The sequence below is a fragment of the Plecotus auritus genome (genome assembly GCF_963455305.1).
Source record: "Plecotus auritus genome assembly, chromosome: 2".
Lineage (NCBI taxonomy): Eukaryota > Metazoa > Chordata > Mammalia > Chiroptera > Vespertilionidae > Plecotus > Plecotus auritus.
Genome location: NC_137771.1, coordinates 17497821 through 17511547, shown reverse-complemented (window position 1 = coordinate 17511547; position 13727 = coordinate 17497821). Strand labels below are relative to the sequence as shown.

The 13727-nt window shown below is 38.5% G+C and overlaps 1 protein-coding gene across 3 annotated transcripts in view; it reads left to right on the top strand.

Moving 5' to 3' along the window:
- The window catches only part of WASF2 (WASP family member 2), a 70207-nt gene that overhangs the window by 7006 nt on the left and 49474 nt on the right, over positions 1-13727 (top strand). The window contains exon 2 of one of the 3 annotated variants that reach the window (XM_080657839.1): positions 3757-3873. The exons of 1 other annotated variant lie outside the window; for it this stretch is intronic. The gene's annotated coding sequence lies outside the window, so the exon portion shown is untranslated. Of the gene's footprint in view, positions 1-3756; positions 3874-13727 lie in introns of those variants that run through there. One more of the 3 variants, XM_080657840.1, reaches the window with a different exon arrangement.

The window sequence follows — 13727 nt, the reverse complement described above, 5'->3', positions numbered from 1 at the left end:
TTCTAAGCTCATTGTTTTTTGTGGTATCAGTGGTCGGCAAACTCATTAGTCAATAGAGCCAAATATCAACAGTACAACGATTCAAATTTCTTTTGAGAGCCAAATTTTTTAAACTTCTTCTAACGCCATTTCTTCAAAATAGACTCGTCCAGGCCGTGGTATCTTGTGGAAGAGCCACACTCAAGGGGCCAAAGAGCTGCATGTGGCTCGCGAGCCGGTTTGCCGACCACTGTATAGGTAGATTGGTCAAGGCTGCAATCCTTGGTCCCTTTGGACATTCATAAAATGATGACAAGTTAGTAGTAACATTTGGGGACTTCATTCTTCTTTGGCCAGCTCTCCACAAATAGTGTTATAATCATTCATGTCTTAGTAACCATTAAAGTGAAGTTGAATGAGTGTGTTTTTTTTCCTGTTCCCTTAGAACAGTAGTCGGCAAACCGCGACTCGTGAGCCACATGCGGCTCTTTGGCCCCTTGATTGTGGCTCTTCCACAAAATACCACGGCCTGGGCAAGTCTTATTTTGAAGAAGTGGCGTTAGAAGAAGTTTAAGTTTAAAAAATTTGGCTCTCAAAAGAAATTTCAGTCGTTGTACTGTTGATATTTGGCTCTGTTGACTAATGAGTTTGCCTACCACTGCCTTAGAAGTTATGAATGGTACTCTAGAGAATTCAAATGTATAGTTATGAATGGTATATCAGAATAGTTACCATTCATGAATATGAAACACTCTTTTTAATTTAGAAACCAACCAATTGAATTAGAAACAAGAATTGTTGAATGCCTGCAGAAGAAATAATGTTCAAATATAGAAATATCTCAGAAAATTTTGATCTTCATCATGATTTCCACACACTAATAAAGAAATTGATTGCCTGTGATATTATTTTTCAAGCTGTTTTTCTTTTTTGGCAAAATGTTGAAAAGTCTGAGACATACTCTCTTAGTTATAAGAATAATTCCACTTGAACAGAATTAAGTTTCTTAGTTTTTGAGTATAGAAGACATTTTGGGAAGAAGCAATGGTTCATCTTAGTTCCAATTTGAGTGAATATGTGTGTATATGCACACATACATACTTACACACTTATAAATGATGGCAGCATTTAAACTTTGTAACTGACATAGTAAAGTAACAAGAGCAATTTTTTACTCTCAAGCATTTAGAATTGAGACCCTTTTCTCCCCTGATAATGCCATTGCTCTAGCAAGTACTCAGTCTATAAACTTTCTCACAAATTGTATCTTGAGAAATTGTTTAACTGTGTAAAAGAAAGTCTTATGTCATGTCCATTGATGTTCCCTTCTATTCACAATTGAGAACTGGAAGTAAATTTCCCTTTGTAAGAATACTGATAGTCTTTAAGGAATAGTATTTCTGATGACAAAGGCATCTGTGGAATTATGAGAAGTATAAGACAAACTTTGCCCCCTTCTTTATTTTAATTTTTTCCCCTTCTTTATTTTTAAAGCTTCTTCAACATTCATTGGGTGATAATTTGCAAAGCACAGTGCTCCCACTTTGATCTGTGCTATTACAGTCAGTCCTCAGCACTTGAGATAAATTCTATTATATTAGTAGCTACATTTTATAGATAAACAGGCTCAGAAAGGTTAAGTAACTTCTTTAGAGTCACTCAATTAATAATGGATTTGAGATTGAACCTTGTCTTTTTTTTTTTTTTTTAATCTTCACCTGAGGATATTATTTCCATTGAGTTTTTTAGAGAGAGTGGAAAGGAGGGGGAGAGAGAGAAAAACATCTATGTGAGCGAGACACATCAATTTTTTGCCTTTTGCAGGTGCCCCAATGGCAGGGGGGAGCGGGGGGAGGATTGAGCCTGCAACCGAGGTACGTGCCTTTGACTGGGAATTCAACCTGCAACCCTTTGATCTGAGGGCGGACATTCTAACCACTGAACCAAACAGGCCAGGACAAGTAAATCTTTTTTTTTTTTTTTTTTTTAAGATATGTTTTTATTGATTTCAGAGAGAGGGAGAGAGACTAAGAGATAGAAATAGCAATGATGAGAGAGAATCATCCATCAGCGGTCTCAAGCCAGCAACTCAAGCATGTACCCTGACTAGGAATTGAACTGTGACCTCTCAACCACTGAGTCACACCAGCCAGGCTCCTGTCTTTTTTTAAATGAGATCTTTTAAAGGTAAAATGTACATACAGTGACATGAATAGAAATGCAAGTATATTAATTATATGAGTTTTGACAAATGTAAACACGTGTAGCCAACACCCCAAACAAGAGAACATTTTTATACCCCTTCAAAGTTTCCTCACACTCCTTCCAGTCAATCCCCACTGTCTCAGGCAGCAGCCAGTGTTCTGATTTCTATCACATATTAATTTTGCCATTATTAACTCACAGTATGCACTCTTTTTTTGTCTGAATTCTTCTGTTCAACATAAAGTTTTTGAGATTCCTCCACATTGATGTGTGTATCAGTATGAACTCAAGTCTTTTGATACATATCTAGAGTTCTTTCCAACAAACGGTAGCTTCTAATTTGCTTATTCTTATATCACATCCATTTTTATTTTTGCTTTGATATCCACATGTAATTTATTTCCTTTTCCTAATATCCTAGATTTATTTGTTTATAAAATCTCTTGGAAATTACAAAAGTAATACATGCTCATTGCAACAAATGACACGACCAGAAGTGAATAAAGAATGAACGTTTCCTCAGATTTATTTTTATTTCTGCCTTTTTCCAATTATGAAAATGAGTGCTCTTTGTAAAAAAAAAAAAAAAAAAAAAAAAAAAAAAAAAAAGCCATATTAAAAAATAAGAAGCAGAGAATAAGAATCACCCATAATCCCACCAGTTAGCATTTTGACATATTTTTCTCTTTCTCTGCACTTTGTTTACTGTAGCTGAGACCATAGTTGAGGAATTTTTAGGCTTCCCTTCTTATATTAGGCTTGTCATATCCTCATTAATCAGTTCTTGTTATTTCAGTGTTCATGCTTGTGGCCACCCTAAATCTAAGTAGCTGGTAGGACCTTGGCAGGGTTGGCCTTGTCAGGCAGCATTTTTGAATACTCATCCGTACACTCCTTCATCACTAACCTCATTCTCATATATACAACACTCAACATTTCTTGTAGAGTAGGAGGCAATATAGTTCCGTGGTTATGAATGTAGGTTCTGGAGTCCCTCCATTTGGGTTCAGATGTTGGCTTCCTGCCGGCCCATGTGGCTCAGTGGTTGAGTATTGACCCAGGAACCAAGGGGTCACTGGTTTGATTCCTGGTCAGACCTTCTGCAAGCTGCTCCTCCCACCCCCTGCCTTGTGGGGTGGGAATCAAGCCTGCAACCTGGGCATGTGCCCAGACCGGGGACCTCTTGGTTCATAGGTTGATGCTCAACCACTGAGTCACACACTTACCGGGCTACTAGTTGCTTCTTGTCTGTGCCCTGACTGGAGATTGAACCCACAATCTTGGCATATTGGGACAGTGCTCTAACCAACAGCTACCTGGCCAGGGCTGAATTATTATTTTTTATATTCTGTACTCCCCATCTAAGTAATAAATTTTAGCACTTATTTACTGAATTGAGTAGTAAACTATGACGTTTTTTGTTTTGTTAATCCTTACCTGACAATATTAATCCTCATCTGAGGATATTTTTTTCATTGCTTTTCAGAGAGAGTGGGAGGGAGGGAGTGGGCGGGGAGTGAGAGAGAGAAACATTGTTGTGAGAGACACATATTGCCTGGTTGCCTCTTGCAGGTGCCCCAACCGGAGGTAGGAGCAAACCCACAACCCAGGTACATGCCCTTGATCAGGAATTGAACCCAAGACCCTTTGGTGCACGGGCTGATACTAACCACTGAGCCACCGGCCAGGGTGAGTAAACTTATTTTTTACTGGTCCTAATAAAAGCAGTAGCTGCTGAGAAGTAAGTATATACCATGTGCCAGGTGCCTTGCCTCTCCCTACACCAGTGGTCGGCCACATATGGCTCGCGAGCCACTGTTTGCCGCTCTCTAATGAGTTTGCCGACCACTGGGATAGGGGCTTAATCACAAGGAACAACAACAGCCTGTAATTATTGGAATCGAGAGTCTAGGTCAGTGGTCGGCAAACTCATTAGTCAACAGAGCAGCAAACCGCAGCTCGCGAGCCTCAGTTTGCCGACCATTGCACACCAATCCTTCAAATTAGTTATTTACAGATGAGAAAAGTGAGGCTCAAAGAAATTCAGGAATGTGTCCATGGGCTAGAATTCAAAACCAATCAAACTCCCTCCTTTCTCTCTCTGTCTCTCTCTCTCTCTCTGACATTTATGATTCTAAAACCTGGGCTTAAAATTTTTAAAAAATAGACTTTATTGTTTCTTTAGAATTCTGGTTTATACTAGTAAGTTCTAAGATTTGGTGCAGTCTCTTTTTACTATTTCATACCCTCTGTTTCATATTCAAGTGTCCTTTATATATCTATATCTCTATTTTTAAAAAATCCCTATGCATGCAGAAGTTCCTCTGTCCTTTGGTCTTTTTGGATACCTTTCTAGATCTTCTCTATTTTACCTTTTTTTGTGCTACGATGACTACAACTGTACATTCTATTCTGGGTACAGATACACTTTGGTTTGTAAAAGGGCAGGATAGTGTGCTCTGTGTTTCCAAAGCTTTCATAACAACAGCTAGCATCTTGTTGCCTTTGGTAGATGTATTCAGGATAAGTCCAGGGACTCAGAAATGCTTTTCTTTAGAGCTCATCACCTAATAATTATAGTTTGGACTATTTTTCCATTTGCATTACCTTATTTTTGTCTACATGGGGGCTATTTTTCACATTTCTCAACATGCAACTTTATACCATCATACTTCAAGCTATTGCTGTAGAGTTATCTGCAAATTGAGAAAATTTCACTAGTTTTTTTCCTAGATAATTTCTAAAAGTGTTTAATTCAATATCAGTCCCTGGGTGATCCCTTTGTTTATACATCTTCATCTAGAGAAGGGACTGTATTAGAACTCTTCTTTCTGTTTCTAAATTAATTCTCGTGGCGGGGGGATTAGTCTTCTTAAGTCATATTTATTTGCTGTTTTCAGTACTCTTTGGAAGAGGTTTTAAAAAAAATTCTGTCTAATTTTTATTATATCATGCATCCTCTCACTTCAGGTATGCATATGTGTTACTGATGTCTTGTAAATTTCCAAAGTGGCTGCACCATTTTACATTTCCACCAGCAGTGTATGAGCCAGTTTTTCTACATTCTCACCAATGTTTTTTATTGTCTTTTTAATTATAGTTATCCTGGTAGGTTCAAAGTGATAACTAATGTCTTGATTTGTATTTCTCTAATGATTAATGATGTTGAACATCATTTCATGTGTTTGTTGGCTATTTGTGTATCTTCTTTGGAGAATGTTTATTTAAATGGTTTTACTGCCCTAACCGGTTTGGCTGAGTGGATAGAGCGTCGGCCTGTGGACTGAAGGGTCCCGGGTTCGATTCCGGTCAAGGGCATGTACCCTGGTTGCAGGCACATCCCTACTGGGGGTTGTGCAGGAGGCAGCTGGTCGATGTTTCTCTCTCATCGATGTTTCTGGCTCTCTATCCCTTTCCCTTCCTCTCTGTAAAAAATCAATAAAATATATTAAAAAAAAAAAAAAAATAAATGGTTTTACCTGTTCTTTTTTTTTCATAAAAAATATTTTTATTTATTTTATTATTTTTAAAAATATTTATTGTTGAAAGTATTACATATGTCCCCCTTTTCTCCCCTTTGATCCTCTCCAGCCTGCCCTCTTATTGATTTTAGAGAAAGGGGAAGGGAGAGGGAAAGAGAGCGCAACACTGATCAGCTGCTTCCTACGCGTCCCCTACCAGGAATCAAACCAATTTCTTTTTTTTTTTTTTTCAATTTCTTTTTTTTTTATTCTAGTTTTCCTCATATAAATTTTAGAATACCTTTTAATTTTTATTTATTTATTATTATTATTTTTTAAATCCTCCCCAAGGATATTTTGCCATTGATTTTTAGAGAGAGTAGATGAGAGAGGGAGAGACAGAAAGAAATATTGATGTGTTTGATTGGTTGCCTCCTGTATGCATCTGGACCAGGGCCTGGGCTGGGGAGGAGCCTGCAACTGAGGTATGTGCCCTTGACCAGAATCAAACCTGGGACCCTTTAGTCTTCAGGCCAATGCTTTATCCACTGAGCCAAACCTGCCAGGGCCAGACTTATTTTTGTTAGTAAATATTTCATTATATATCTCTCAAATACAAGTATTTCCCCATTGGAGCATAATTATATCAGCATTGTCATATCCCAGTATCTTTAAATATCCAGTCACTTAAGGAGTTTTAAGCCCTGAGCGGTATGTTCAGTGGTTAGAGTGTTGGCCCATGAACTGAAGGGTTGAGAATTCAATTCCCAGTCAAGGGCACATACCTGGGTTGGGGCACTTGCAGGAGGCAAACCAATCTCTACCCCTTCTCTCTCCCCCCCCCCCCCCCCCCCCCGCTTTCACTCTCTCTAAAAATCAATGGACAAAATATCCTCAGGCCCTAGCCGGTTTGGCTCAGTGGATAGAGCATTGGCCTGCAGACTGAAGTGTCCCAAGTTTGATTCCGGCCAAGGGCACATGCCCGGGTTGCGGGCTCGATCCTCAGTAGGCAGCCCATCAGTGATTCTCTCTCAGTCTCTCCTCCCTTCCTCTCTGAAATCAATAAAAGTATTTTTTAAAGATATCCTCAGATGAAGATTAAGAAAAAATAAATTTTAGGCAGGGGTGGGGGGGGTAGGGAAGGTGTATATGATATGATTTCTATTTTTAAAAGATTAACCCAGTTGTTGCAAACAAAGTGGGTTATCTGGGAGGAGGAATTGATTGTCCCAGGTAATGCTAGATACTTCAACTAGGTTGATGGAAAAAGAAATGGAAAGTGGATGTATTTTGTATATATTTTGATGATGGATTAGATAGGAGGGTCAAGGAGGAAGACAAGGATTGATCATGCCTTCCTTCTGAAAATTCTTTTCTTAGCTTTTAGGACAAAGCATTGGTCTGATTTTCCTTCTACCTTCCTTGATGCTTCCTTCTTTGTCAGTCTCTAGGTTATCAGTGACCTTGTCTCTCTGTTTGTGCTTTTGTATTGGGAAGTCATCTACTCTTTCATGTCTTCAAGTATATCCTCCATGTAGTAACTCCCAAATCTGTATTTGCACCTCTCAATCCCAGTTCCAGAATTCTTTATAAAAAAAAAATAATTTAAAAGTAAATTTTCTTTTTTTAAAAATTTATTTTATTGATTTTTTACAGAGAGGAAGGGAGATGGATAGAGAGTCATAAACATTGATGAGAGAGAAACATCAGTCAGCTGCCTCCTGCACACCTCCTACTGGGGATGTGCCCACAACCAAGGTACATGCCCTTGACCGAAATCGAACCTGGGAGGGACCCTTCAGTCCGCAGGCCGACACTCTATCCACTGAGCCAAACCTGTTAGGGCTAAAAGTAAAATTTCTGTTGCAGTTGACATACAATAGTCCCAGAATTCTTACTGGATCACACCACCTGGATATCCCTTTTGCATCTCCAGCTTTTTGTGGACTGGTTGCTTTTGGGAACTAGTGGTGAGATTTGTATAGCTTATTTCCTCCTTGCTTGGGAGATACGTTTACAGGTTTTATGGATGGATGTTACACCTTTTATACAGGTTTTAATGATGGAGCCTTTGCTTTTCTAAGAAACATGCTTAGCACACTTGGGCAGCATTTTCCTTCAGGGCCTTGGCTTCCTCATAGGTTAAAATGTGACGGTTAAGCTTATCTTCTTCCCTGCCAACCCCCCTAGCCCCATCTTCCATAATGTGCTACTCTTTATCCTGACTCACATGTTTCATTCATTCAGGACTGCCAACATACCAAACATTGGCTCCACTATTTTCCCAGATCATTCAGATGTAAAGCCTTAGTTACTGTTGACTTCCTTGAACGCCCTATCTCTTTTCATACCAAGACACTCTCAGGTCCTTCCCTGTCTTTTTCTCCCAGTACTCCAGTTCAGATCCTTTGTTACCTTTTGCCTTGACTGTTGTCCCTACTTCCAATCTTCCTTTCCAGCTCTGTTCTGTTCTGTGCTTAAGTGATGTGTATAGCATCTTCCTAAATATTCTGTAATCTGTGACTCCATTTGTGTGACTCTTATCATTTAATGACTAAAGTACAGACTCGGCCTGATAGTTAAGGTTCTGTGATCTGGCCCAGCTTGTCTTTCCAGCCTTGCATCCCACTACTTTTGCAATATTGTACTCACCTTTGTTCCCTAGAAATAATCTCATTATATTTTCTGCTCACACTGTCTATCTACCTTCAGTAATACTCCTTGTCTCTGCATGCCCCAATCCTGCCCTTTTTTTCCCCCCTAATCCTCACCTGAGGATATGTTTCCATTGATTTTATAGAGGAAGGGAGAGGGAGAGAGAGAGAAACATCGATTGGTTGCCTGCCCTCCTGCACACACTCTGACCTGGGATGGAACCTGCAACCTGGGTATGTGCCCTGATTGGGAATTAAAACCGTGACCTTTTGTTGTAAGGGATGAAGCTCCAACCAACGGAGCCACATTGGCCAGGCTCTTGCCTCTTTTCTTTTCTTTCCTTTTCTTTTCTTTTCTTTTCTTTTCTTTTCTTTTCTTTTCTTTTCTTTTCTTTTCTTTTCTTTTTTCTTTTCTTTTCTTTTCTTTTCTTTTCTTTTCTTTTCTTTTCTTTTCTTTTCTTTTTTGTCATTTTTTTTTCTTGTGTTGTTACTCCTCACTCAAGGGTAGGGTATTTTTCCATTGATTTTTTAAAAAATATATGTTTTTATTGGTTTCTTTTAGAGAGAGAAGAAGGGAGCGGGATAGAGCGATAGAAACATTGATGAGAGAGAAACATCAAAGATCGGCTGTCCCCTACTGGGGTTCAAGCCTACAACCCGAAATCGAAGTGGTAACCTCTTGGTTTGACACTCAACCACTGAGCCACACCAGCTAGGCTCCATTGATTTTTAGCGAGAGTGGAAGAGAGAGGGAAAGACAGAAATATCGATGTGAGAGAGAGAAATATATCGATTGGTTGCCTCCTGGGGAGGAGCCTGCAACTGAGGTATGTGCCCTTGACCAGAATTGAACCCAGGACCCTTCGGTCCGCAGGCTGACACTCTATCCACTGAGCCAAACTAGCCAGGGCAAAAAAACATATATTTTTTAAAAAGGTAAGAAGAAACAGGTGAAATTCATTTTACTAATATTTTGATAACCTAATAATTGCAAACTATTAGCATTTCAACATACAATTAATAAAAAATTATTAATATGATAGTTTACATTCTTTTTTAAATACTAACTCTTTGTGACTTGGTGTGTGCTAAAGCACATATCAATTCAGATGAGCCATATTTCACTTGCTTAATATCCACATGTGTATAGTGGCTACCAATTGGACAGCATAGCTCTAGAGCAGGGGTGGGCAAACTTTTTGACTCGAGGGCCACAATGGGTTCTTAAACTGGACCGGAGGGCCGGAACAAAAGCATGGATGGAGTGTTTGTGTGAACTAAAATAAATTCAAAGTAAAGGAGCGGAGGGGAGAGCAAGAGAACCGGATAGAACAGCCGGATCTGGCCCGCGGACCGTAGTTTGTCCAAGGCTGCTCTAGAGGCTTTACTTGAATCAAGTTCTTGCTTTGGCATTAACACTTCATAAATGGTGTTGTATTCGTCCACCAGGAGGCTTATAATGTCCAGGTGTGTTTTTTTGTGTTATATGTGTCATGGATAACGATTATCTAGATCCTTTATTTCATTAGATGTTTGCAAAATGATGATATTATAAATCTATCATTCTTTATTTATTAGCTGAAATATTTCAAAAAAGAAAAACTTTTTCTTATCAACTTTTTGGTTACCCTGAGATTTGATTTGTGTGAGAAAGGCAGGATATATACTTGATTCTTTCCCTTTTATTTCTTTATTTATAGATTTTAAAAATAAGTTGGTTCCCTGACATACTCTGAAGCTTAGTAACCTCCATCTTGGGTAAAAACTGCTATTTAAAATTTTAACCCTGCTATTCTCCAAAGGGGATCAGTGAGGTTTTTTTTTCAAGCATCATGAATTTATGCGTTTTAACATATTTGTTATGTTTTAATTCAATGAAGTTATTTTTAATGATGTTCAGTTTGTTCCTGTAGGAGCCTATTCAGGTTGGCTACTGATTCCTTTTGACATAACTGTAGTAGTCTTTGATAGTGTCCCTTGCTTTCTAATATGATAAGAGGTTCCAGACTCCTCTCGTACATTTCCTGCCCTTTAGCCAAAAAGCTGTGGGTCCTTTTAGTGAAACATTGTATTTGGAGACCACATTGATATTGGCTCCTTCATTGAATGATAAATGAGGAAACAAGGCTGAAAAAAGAGTGATTTAACCAAGGTCACATGAATTTAACAGCATCATCTGGCCTAGAACCCTAGCCAGGCTCTTTGCTCTGGCATTGCTATTTTGTTTTGCTTCCTTTACCTAGCTTCTAGGACAGGTGGTTAACTGCATTTGTGCTTTGACTCTAGACAAACTACGGCCCGCGGGCCGAATCCGGCCCGTTCGGCTGTTCTATCCGGCCCGCGGAGCCGAAAGAGTGGAGAGTTCTCTTGCTCTCCCCTCTGCTCCTTTACTTTGAATTTATATTAGTTCACACAAACACTCCATCCATGCTTTTGTTCCAGCCCTCCGGTCCAGTTTAAGAACCCATTGTGGCCCTCAAGTCAAAAAGTTTGCCCACCCCTGCTCTAGAACATCAGGAGAAATAGTGTTTTTTGTTTTGTTTTTTAATATGTTCTTAATGATTTCAGAGAGGAAGGAAGAGGGAGAGAGAGGTAGAAACATCAATGATAAGAGAGAATCGTTCATCAGCTGCCTCCTGCACGCCCTCCATTGGGGATCAAGCCCGCAACCTGGGCATGTGCCCTTGACTGAAATCGAACCCGGGACCCTTCAGTCTGGAGACTGATATTCTGTCCATTGAGCCAAACCAGCCAGGGTGAGAAATAGGTTTTTTAGGTTATCATTGGAGGTACAATTAGAACTCATTAATTTGGGCTAATTGGGGTAAATCCTAGTGAGATTGTTGTATGTTGTTTTTCTTTAGGTGCAGCTGTTACTTGGGAGTCATACAGTAGCTGAAACTAGGCTAATAGTGTTACCAGGTTATTTTGTTAGGTAGAGATCGTTGGACCTGGTTTAATGAATAGCTGAGAATGATGTGCTATTTAACGTTAACTGTGTGTAAATTAGACTCCAGAAATACTTAAAAACAATTTATTAAACATTTTCCCCTGCAATCTTATTTACACTGTTTTCTTAGCCAGTCTTAGAGTGCAGAGGTAAATTTCAGCTCAGGTCTGAATTTATCTCAAGTTTCAAATGTGTGGAGTTTGTATTAATAAATTGTTGCTGCAAAGTTCAGAGAATTTTAGAAAGAATATTTGAGAAAGTGAAGAGGAAGAACATCTGAGCATGAGACATCTGGCAGTTTCAGCCAATCAGAATGCAACTCTTTGCATTTAAAAGTAAGTTGGCCCAGGCTACTGTGGCTCAGTTGGTTGGAGCTCTGTCCCATGCACCCAAGGGTTGCAGGTTCGATTCCTAATCAGTGCACATACCCAGGTTTAGGGTTCAGATCCCATTGGGAGCCAATCTATGTTTCTCTCTCATATCAATGTTTCTCCCCCACCCCCCCTTTCTCTCTCTAAAAACTCAATGAAAACCATATCCTCAGGTGAGGATTAAAAAATAATAAAATAAATAAAAATAAATATATAATAATATAAATAAATAAAATTTAAAAATGCATTTGAGTGGCAAAGAGCTTTCAGAAAGCTTGTTCACTTTACCTCAAAAGCAATTATCACCTTAGGGCCTCACTCAGAGATACTTGTGTATTGAGGAACAGAGGATCCAGGTATGTGAGGGTTGACTGTGTTGCCTGTTGGCTCTGTGGCACAAAGTAAGTCACTTGACCTCTCTGAGTCTTAATTTATTCATCTATAATAAGATAGTTAAAATCGGGAGTGGTAATACGTGTTCTTTTTACCTCATAGATTTCTTGTGAGATTCAAATTAGCTAATTAATCAAATAATATAGTAGATACTTATTGAATTAACTAGAGGCCCGGTGCACAAAATTTGTGCACTGGAGGGGGGTGTTCCTCAGCCCAGCCTGCGCCCTCTCATAGTCCAGGAACCCTTGGGGGATGTCCGGCAGTCAGACATCCCTAGAGCTGCCATGGAGGCAGGAGAGGCCGTGAGCCCACTTTGATTGGTTGAATGGCTGACTGAACACTTAGCATGTTAGACTTTTATTATATAGGATGAGAGATGATATGAAAGTGCTTTTTTAACTAGAAGCTTTGTATGACCCTAAGCATTATTAGAATAATATAGATTAGGTATACTAATACATACTAGTGATCAGAAGCAAGACAGCAGAAGGAGGAGATTTAAGAAGACTATCCAGAACTTTATAGCCATTTTACTACAAAGGCATATAGCCCTCACACCTCAAGGCCTCTGAGAGCATCGCAGTTTTATAGCATAGTACCACTGCTGATGTGAAGACTCTAAGTTACCAAGAAAAGGTTAAATTATGATTAATATATTCTGTTTAAAAAATAATGGATATGCACAATATATTATACAGAGTTTTTTTATAAAATGGCTTAAAAAAGTATAGTATCTAAAGAATTATTTCCATTATCTGACAATTCTATCTTACGTGGAGTCAGTCATTCTCCAAAAGCAGCTAACAACTGCATTAAATGCCAGTTGCTACTCTACATTCTTTATGTATATTTTCTCCTCTATTTCTCCCAATATCCCATGAGATAGGTACTATTATTAATCTCCATTTTACAGATAGAGAAACTGATATACAAAGAGGCTAAGAAATCTGCCCATGATTCTGGATTGGGATCCTGGGTTGAGGGGAAAAAAAATCCTATAAAGAGCATTATTGGGATGCTAGTAGAATTTAGATATGGAGTTTTTGTTAGTTGAGTATGTGCCATTGTTAAATTCCCTAAGGTGATAATTGTACTATAGTTTGTTCTTAAGAGTTGACTTTGACTCCCTGAAGTATTTAGAGATATGGGCACAATGTCAGCAACCTATTATCAAATGGATAAAAAATTAGTAAGAATGGCAGCACCATTTCTGCAACCTATTATCAAATGGTTAAAAAATTAATAAGAAAATTATGTGTGTACTAGTATACCCTAGCTGGTTTGGCTCAGTGGATAGAGCAGGGGTGGGCAAACTTTTTGACTCGAGGGCCACAATGGGTTCTTAAACTGGACCGGAGGGCCGGAACAAAAGCATGGATGGAGTGTTTGTGTGAACTATTATAAATTCAAAGTAAACATCACTACATAAAAGGGTACGGTTTTTTTTTTTAATTTATTTCAATAGTTTTATTCATTTCAAACATTTTAACAAGAAGAATGTAAACACTATTATAATTTGAAACTTCAAAAAATGGAGGAATCATAGCACAATAACATACCTTATAGTGAAGATGGCAAAGGCAAAATAAAATTGCCTAACAAAGGAAAGGTACAAAAGCCTTTCAAATTAAACTTAAATATAATAAAATAATTTAAAACTAAAACAAATAGAAAAGAACAAAATGTGTAAACAGTAAATTAAACATTTTCT